Genomic DNA, 7,908 nt, shown 5'->3' with positions numbered 1-7,908 from the left:
GACTTTTCTGTGCTTAAGTGGCTCAGGCGGTAGAGCAGGTCGTCCAATGATCGGAAGGTCGGCGGTTCGATTCCCGCTCCCGCAGTCATCTGTCGTTGTGTCCTTGGGCAAGACACTTAACCCTCTTTGCCTCCAGTGTTGGCATCGCTGGTGTATGAATGTGTGGATGAATGTTCGGTGATGGTCGGAGAGGCCGTAGGCGCAGACTGGCAGCCACGTTTCCGTCAGCTTGCCCCAGGGCAGCTGTGGCTACACACGTAGCTTACCATCACCAGGTATGAGTGAGGAGTGGATGAATAATGGATTCACACAATGTAAAGCGCTTTGGGTGCCTTGAAAAGCGCTATATAAATCTAATCCATTATTATTATTATTATTAAGAGAACATGTTTGGTCATCTGAAGTTAGTACCAGCTCAAAAACATAGCCCCATGGCAGCCCCCAAAATCTGAAACCGTGTTATCCAGTGAGCTGTTCAACTCTTCCAACACCAGTTTGATAAATATCTTACAACCTGAGAAAGAAATCTGATTTTTTATTGGTGTTTTTATTTACTTTTTTGTATTTTTTATTAGGAGTTGGAAGCTAAAAATTCAGATTTGCCATTGAGTTTACACCATCAGCACATCTATCCATCCATTTTCCTCCATGAATCTTTGGAGGCAACAGGTCCAGAAGGAAAAACCCAGACAAACCCTCTTACCAGCAACACTTTCCAGCTCCACCTGGGAGATCTCTAGACATTCCCAGACCAGTTCTTGACTCACCATCTGTTCTCTGCAGATGGTGAGTCAACAATGAAGAAGACCCCTAACTGCCATCACAAATATTGGCCATATAAGCAACAATTTTTAATTTTAGCTTATAAAAAGTGAACAAAAATCAGAGGAATGGAGTGACAAGTCCAGAACTGTTGAAATCGAAATGTGGCAGAGGACCAATAACATGAATTCTCAGTGGTGTAATTAACCAGCCAGCAGTCGTTAGATTCTGTAGTGTTTTTTCACAACTTCGGCCAATTCAATTCAAAACAAGACTGAGGCTAAAAGGGGATGTGTAGCCCACCAGCTGTCCAGATGAGAATAAATATTGGAGGATAAAATTGAGAATGAAATTAAATTTGAAATAAAATAAATAAAATTCCCAGTCAGTTATTTTCTTCTCAGTTTGATGCATTTGCATTCTGGGCTGTCAGTCAGTTTACTACAGACTCTCATTCCATAATGAGATGGTCCAAGGGTTTTTAAATACTACCGTTGCCAAAAGGTTCACTCCACGCCTCCAAAGTGATCAGTTTGAGTGAGAAGTGTAACTAATGGAAGCATGTCCATTATTTGACTGAAGCATGTCACAGTCCTTTGGAAAGTGCCACCTTGTGAAAAAAGGGTATCATCTTTCTCATTTAATGGATACAGATAAATGCAAAACCAATAGAAGACAAACCATAATAGCCAAAAGCAAAGTAACCACACAGATTTAAAAGCACCACAAAGTGCAATTTGAGGCTATGACAGGAAGGTCCACAAGCAGCCACAAAATGTTCTCTATAAGATGAACGGATATGCAACATTATGAAAAAAGATAAAGGGAAATGATCATGACAAAGATGTGCAATAGAAATGAATAGATTAAAGCAAACATCAAGAGAGAAATATAAAACAAGCTCAGAGATATTTCAACATCATCATCATCATCATCATCATTAGTTAGTCTCAGTATAAGTTGAGGCCTTTTAAAAAGTCTATGCTGATGAACATTATGCAATTGTTTTTGTTTAATGTACATTCCCTCTTTACTGGATCAGGCAGTGTTGGTTCAGAATGGAGAAAACAAAACAATGCATCGTCACCTAATTAACTTTATCATTGTCCAAAATATTTCTGTTGTTACCACTCTTAATGTGTGTGACCCCACAAATAACGACAGAACCTACGAGCCACTTGCTGGATGCGAAGTAAAACTTAAAATTCCAAAAAGGATGGAAATGGGTCCAAATGCAACAAGTCACTGTCAGTCTCGGAGCATGCTTTGCTACACTTCTAGATAACCATGTGCTTCCAGAGCCTACTATTCATAATACCAGTAATGTCTATGGGTTACTTAAGAAACCGACTAAATGATATGCTGGATCAAATAAAAAGCAGTAAAAAAAAAGTATTTAAGCCAAACCATGATATCTCCAAAACATAAAGTTATTTTAATTCCTTGACATTCTAACACAAAAAAGAATGGTTTATTCCCAAATAGTGCAATCTTTTTTAACCAAGGTACCTTTGTGTTTTTGTTTGTCTAATTAATTTTTCTTTTTCCCCCTACCCCCACATTGTCTTTTTACCTCACAATTACAAAAAAATGAAAAAGAAAAAAAACAAAACAAACTAATTAATAAATTCCTTGATATACCACAGGGCTGATGAGAAGTTAGAAAGGAGGTTTTCAAGTAGAGCCCCAGCTCAGGAGAGATGCCAACATCAAACACAAACATCAGACTGAAAACACAATGAGAAAAGAGAATGAAGCACAAAAGGAAGAACACAGGGATCATAGCCGAGGCCATCACAAGTCCAGTTGCTTTTAACTCCAGCTTTCAGGTTTACCACATCCTGCATGACTGAGTCTTCACATACTGCTGATGATTTCCACAAAAACTTATAAACCCAGACCGGTTTGTTCATGCATGTACTTGCCTGTGCAGACAGAGCCTGATTATTCCTTTAAACCAAAGACCTCCATTGTTGTCCCAAAACTGTGATGCAGCCAGTTTTATGAGATATTTTGATGCAATGCAGAGCTATGCAGTCTGTTTTCTGAGCCAAGTATCTAATGCCTAACCCCAGCCAAGTTGTTTGTAAGGAGTAAAAGAGCATAAAACAGTGAATGAATTATAAAATGGCATGTTAAAGCAAGCCTTCTTCAAAACATCAGTGTGGGAAATGCAAGGCTCTACTTGCTAACCCCTCCAACCTCCATATTCAGACTTGGTTGCATCCTATATGTAATTTAACAGTTATTTTGTGGCTATGTTATGAAATGTGGTCGTCTATGGAGTTATTCTTGTGTCTGATAGCATAAGAAAACATGTCTATTGTGCCATCTTTGCTGGTAAATATAGTGGGCAACAGATTTTGGGAGGTGATTTGGCAATTTTATTTCTGAACAAAATTATGTAATTGTGTAATATTGCATTGGATTTATGTATTTAGAAAGAACAAACAGCAGCATGAGGGTTAGCAGAGATAGACTGTCCCAACATCAGCTTGGTATTTTCACAGCGATTTTGATACAGGCAATATTCACATTTGATGATTTTGAGACTTTTAATGGCCATGAGAGCATATGTATAAAAAGGGTAAAAATGGCATCCATGACGGGGATGGCAGTGTTGTAAAAAGAATGTATTTAATTTTGCAATTCTTAAAAAGAAACTTTTGGGGACATTATTATTATTATTATTATTATTATTATTATTATTATTGTTGTTGTTGTTTAACCAGGAAGAACCTTAAAATCTCTTTTCCAAGAGTATAAAGAAAGCAGCAGAGCAGTTACAAATTTTACAGACACAACAAAGCACATTCGAACCGGCTTCAATCTAATCCACTTTATTTATAAAGCACATTTAAAACGAAGAGAAGTCTCCAATGTGCTGCACGTCAACAATCAACAAGTTTGTAAGAACAAATGAAAAATTTAAACAAATTAAATTTAGGAACAAATAAAAAAATCAACAAAGGACCATTTAAAATCACCAAATCCAGCTGAACATCTACAAACAGATGAAACTACCTCCAAAGCATCCAACATTTTCTTAAAATCTCCAATGAGACCAAGTCAAGAAGTTTCAGATTTTCTGCAGTTTGTTTGTGCAGTGAAAGGGAGCAGCGTACAAAAAAGCCCCTTTTCCCCATCTTAGTTTGTGCCTTTGGGACTGGGAATAATAATAACTCTTGTGAACGAAGAGTGTACGGTCCTGAACTCTTCAGCTGGAGAAGGTATCTCATCTTATGAAAGGTGTCTTAGCCTTCGTCAAAGAGGTCCATCCAACATGTTCACATAGGCTGTGATGAGTTAGGGAAAAATTTTTCTCATGTCACTGGCAGGGTTGAAGCAGAAAAACTACAAATCATGGCTAACCTTAAAGAAGCACTTTAGCAGATTTTTACACTTTGGCACCCCATAAAAAGACTAATTAAGCATCCGTTTTGCATCCTGTCTCTTTTCTGAGCTCTATTCAGCCAGTAAAAGTGAGTCTGATGTTGAATTTTTGTCTTAGCTCTTGCTCTGTCCTTTTCACTTTCTTTTTCTCTTTTCCTCCAATATTGTCTTCTTTGGTTTCTTTGCTCATTTAGCCATGTCATGTGTTGAAAACAGCCATTGTGTTGATATCCAGTTGCTGGCATGTTACATGGGACTGTAAAGCAATGTTCTGGGCTGAAAAAAAAGTTGTAAAGTACAATTTCTCATTTTGTGACACTGCAGGACAAAGAAGCCTCCAGTAATGTACATAATAATTGTAAATGTGCCATCAAAACTGGTCAGAAGCAACCTTAAGGTGGGAAACATGTAGTGTTGCTTTAAAACAACAGAAATATCAATTTCCTCTTGTAGAAACAAAACATTTAAAACTGAACAAAGAGAAATGCTTGAACCTAAAAAAAAAAAAAGAAAAAAAAAAGAAAATCCACTGATCTTTTAAATTAAACAAAAAGGATGAGAGACTTTCACAGCACAGAGGACAAGACAGTTGATATCAAGGGAGAAAGAAGGAGATGGAAGTAGAAAAGACATGAAGCCAATGGATGCTCAAATTATTATTTTTTTCTCTGCCTTTTATACCTGGTTGCCCACACTTTCTCTTCGGTCTGCAAGTCAATATTCATAGCTATAAATCTTGGAGCGACATTTTGGGCAGTGAGTTCCACGTAAACACGGCCGGCTAAATGTCAGTGCAGAAAGCAGACAAGCCTGACTTAGAAAGAGGAAGAGTAGAGGCAGTAATGTCACCACACTTAAACACACCCACCATCAGTCTTCATGACATTTAAGAGACATATTCCTTGATCCGTCTGGCCATGGCACACAAAGGAAAAGTTTAAAAAGGAGTGCTGCGAGGACTTGATGAGTCGGTAGGTTTAACAGGTTGATGTGACCACATACAGAAGGCTTGTGCCCTCACTTATGTGTAATATTTCTTGCTGTGCAACTCAGAAGCTGTAATTTTATAGTTATGAAGAAAATTTATGGTTATTTTTACAACCATTTTCTGTTTTTAATGTTCTCCCCAATTCAGGTGGAGACAGGGTAATGCATTTTGTTCAATAGTAGCCCTAGCTGAGCTATAAACCAATGTGGAGGGCAGTGTGACCTCTCAAGCCATGTCAGTCACATCCCTTTTCTCTGCTTAAACTCACAGCCATCAAAAGTTAAATAATTGAAATTAAAAGTGAAATCACTTGAGATTCTATCGTTCATCGTCTCCTCTGATGTTCTTTCTTTAATCTCTCTCACTGCAGCATGCGGCTTGTATTGATTTCTAAATGAATAATTGAGAGAGATGGCTTAACTGCTCTTTTCAAATATCCACGGCCTCCCCTCTGATTCACTTTGCTTTGTCCCTCTTATTTTTCTTCCCTCCAACTCATGTCCTACCCTTATTGCATCATCACCCTCTCTCCTCTTCTCTCCTCTTCTGACCTTCCGATCTGCTTTTTTTGCTTTCCTCCTCTCTCCTCGTGCTGCTGATGTGGATCCTCTTCTGTGACGGGTTGTTCAGGAGGGAATGGGTTGCTCGCTTGACTGGTTAGCTGGCCTCGGCGTATCATCCGTCAGCAAGACACGCTGTTGTTTCAGAGTTCTGCTGGGAGCTGTCTCCTTGTCTCTGTCTCTTTCTCAGTTTCTTTGGTCTCCTCACACACTCTTTCCAGTCTTCGCCCTTTTTTAAAATCAACCTCTGGTGCTTTGCGCCAAGTGAACTGATGGCTGTCTTAGACTGGGACTGAATGATGTTCATATGTTAATAATGAAATGTCCTTTTCAATTTACATTTATTTGATATTGGTTGTTTCTTTTGTGTTTTTTTTTTAGCCAATTTGACATCGTATTTTATTCCTCTTGTCAAATGTACACTACCAGTAAAAAGTTTGGACACATTTTCCCATTAGATTCATTGGGAAAATGTGTCACTGCAGATGAACTGCACATAACATAGACTTACATCAGGTTTGGCCGCAGGACACACTGGGTCATACTTTGCAGTGATATACAAATCCTGCTTACTCACTGATGAACAGTTGCAACCAATGAAATTAATAAAATGAGCTAACATATCATTGACATGAAAAGCTGTAACGCAACAGTGATTAATATATATGCATATTTTATAAGTATTCTCTAGGCTGTTTGTTAACGCACTTTATTACCAGAATTGATAATAATCTGTCTACCTTTTAAAGCCCTAATATGCCTACATTTTGCATTATATTATAATGTCATACATTCTCAAAAGTAGTTAAAACTGCTAAATTTTCAAGGCTCGAAAGGTGTTGAATGGCTAAGTTTTCATTCACAACATGTTTCCAACTGCATTTTATGAAGCTTTCACCAATGTCACGGCACAACTGTAACGAACTGTCATGCAAAAAAATCAAGTCTGAATCCCACCTGACCTGGTGCTGTACAACACTTTTGCACATTTTCAATTTGGAAATAGTAATTCTGAACTGAGGTTTACATGGAAAACACATTTAGTCACCTTTATTTAATTCCACTTTAAATCTGGGGGTTGGGAAGGGTTCGGATTGGACAGGGGCAGACGTGACGTATTAACATCTATAGGAAGTAAAAATGACAATGTCTAAAAGACAAGGCATAGTGTGTTTGGTTTAGGGGCCTTGCTTACCACTTACAACACCACTGCTGTCACCTTTTTCTTCAGTGATCTCAAAATGAATCTAATACTATTGTTTTGTTTACACCCAACAAATATGGCAACTCTATCCGCTGTAATGTGCCTCCTAGTGGAATCCTCTGGTACCAAATTATGCAAACACTTACACTCAGGCGTGGTACACGCATGACAATTTTTGGGCTGTTTCTGTCCCGATTTTGCCTCTTCTCGACCTCGGATGGCAAATACCCGATCATAGTGAGATATCCCTGTCCAATTATCATTTGGTCTGTGGTGTGGTACAGGCCGATTTGTCCCGATAATCCGCTCCAAAACGGGTCGTAGCCAACAATTGGGAATTTTGAACATGTTCAATATTTCAGAGCCGATTTCTGAGGAACGCCGACGACTCGTGCATTGTGACTGCATGGATGGTAACTTGGTAGGGAATGTAGCCAATCAGAGAGCGAGCTGGCTGGGGAACAAGGAAGTAAATAAAGTCTGTATTCACACTGTCTCCAGACTGTTATTTTTTTCAGTTCTGGCTTTTTCTGTTAACAGTAGTCCCAAGACCAACATCATTCCCTCGTCCTATATATCCTCTTCCATGCTGTGTGTTGTGTTTTACTATGTTTCTTCTTCTTTGTTTTTTGCTGGTTGTTGCTATGGTTCTTCTTCTACGTTTCGACGTTTGTCCGGCTCGGAGGACTAGATTGTAGATGATTTGCGGGACAGCATCGTTATGTGTGTGTTGTTCTGTGATTACATTTTCAGAGCACACCACACACAATACGATCAATACTGATTTTTTTTATCTCCACGTGTGAGGTTTCGACCAGATAAAAAATCTCATAAGGTTAAAAAAATCGTTAAGTGTGTACCGGGCTTCAGCGGAGATGGTTGCATAAGCAAATACGCAAATTCTTGTTAAAAGCATTGAGGCTTGTGGTTATTATTTTTTATAGTGTTTTTGGATCTATAGCACAAATTTCCCTGAAGGGATTAATAAAGTATTTCTGATT

The sequence above is a fragment of the Melanotaenia boesemani genome, chromosome 4 (genome assembly GCF_017639745.1).
Source record: "Melanotaenia boesemani isolate fMelBoe1 chromosome 4, fMelBoe1.pri, whole genome shotgun sequence".
NCBI lineage: Eukaryota > Metazoa > Chordata > Actinopteri > Atheriniformes > Melanotaeniidae > Melanotaenia > Melanotaenia boesemani.
The sequence above is the reverse complement of the archived record's forward strand: the minus strand, read 5'-3'. Positions refer to the sequence as shown.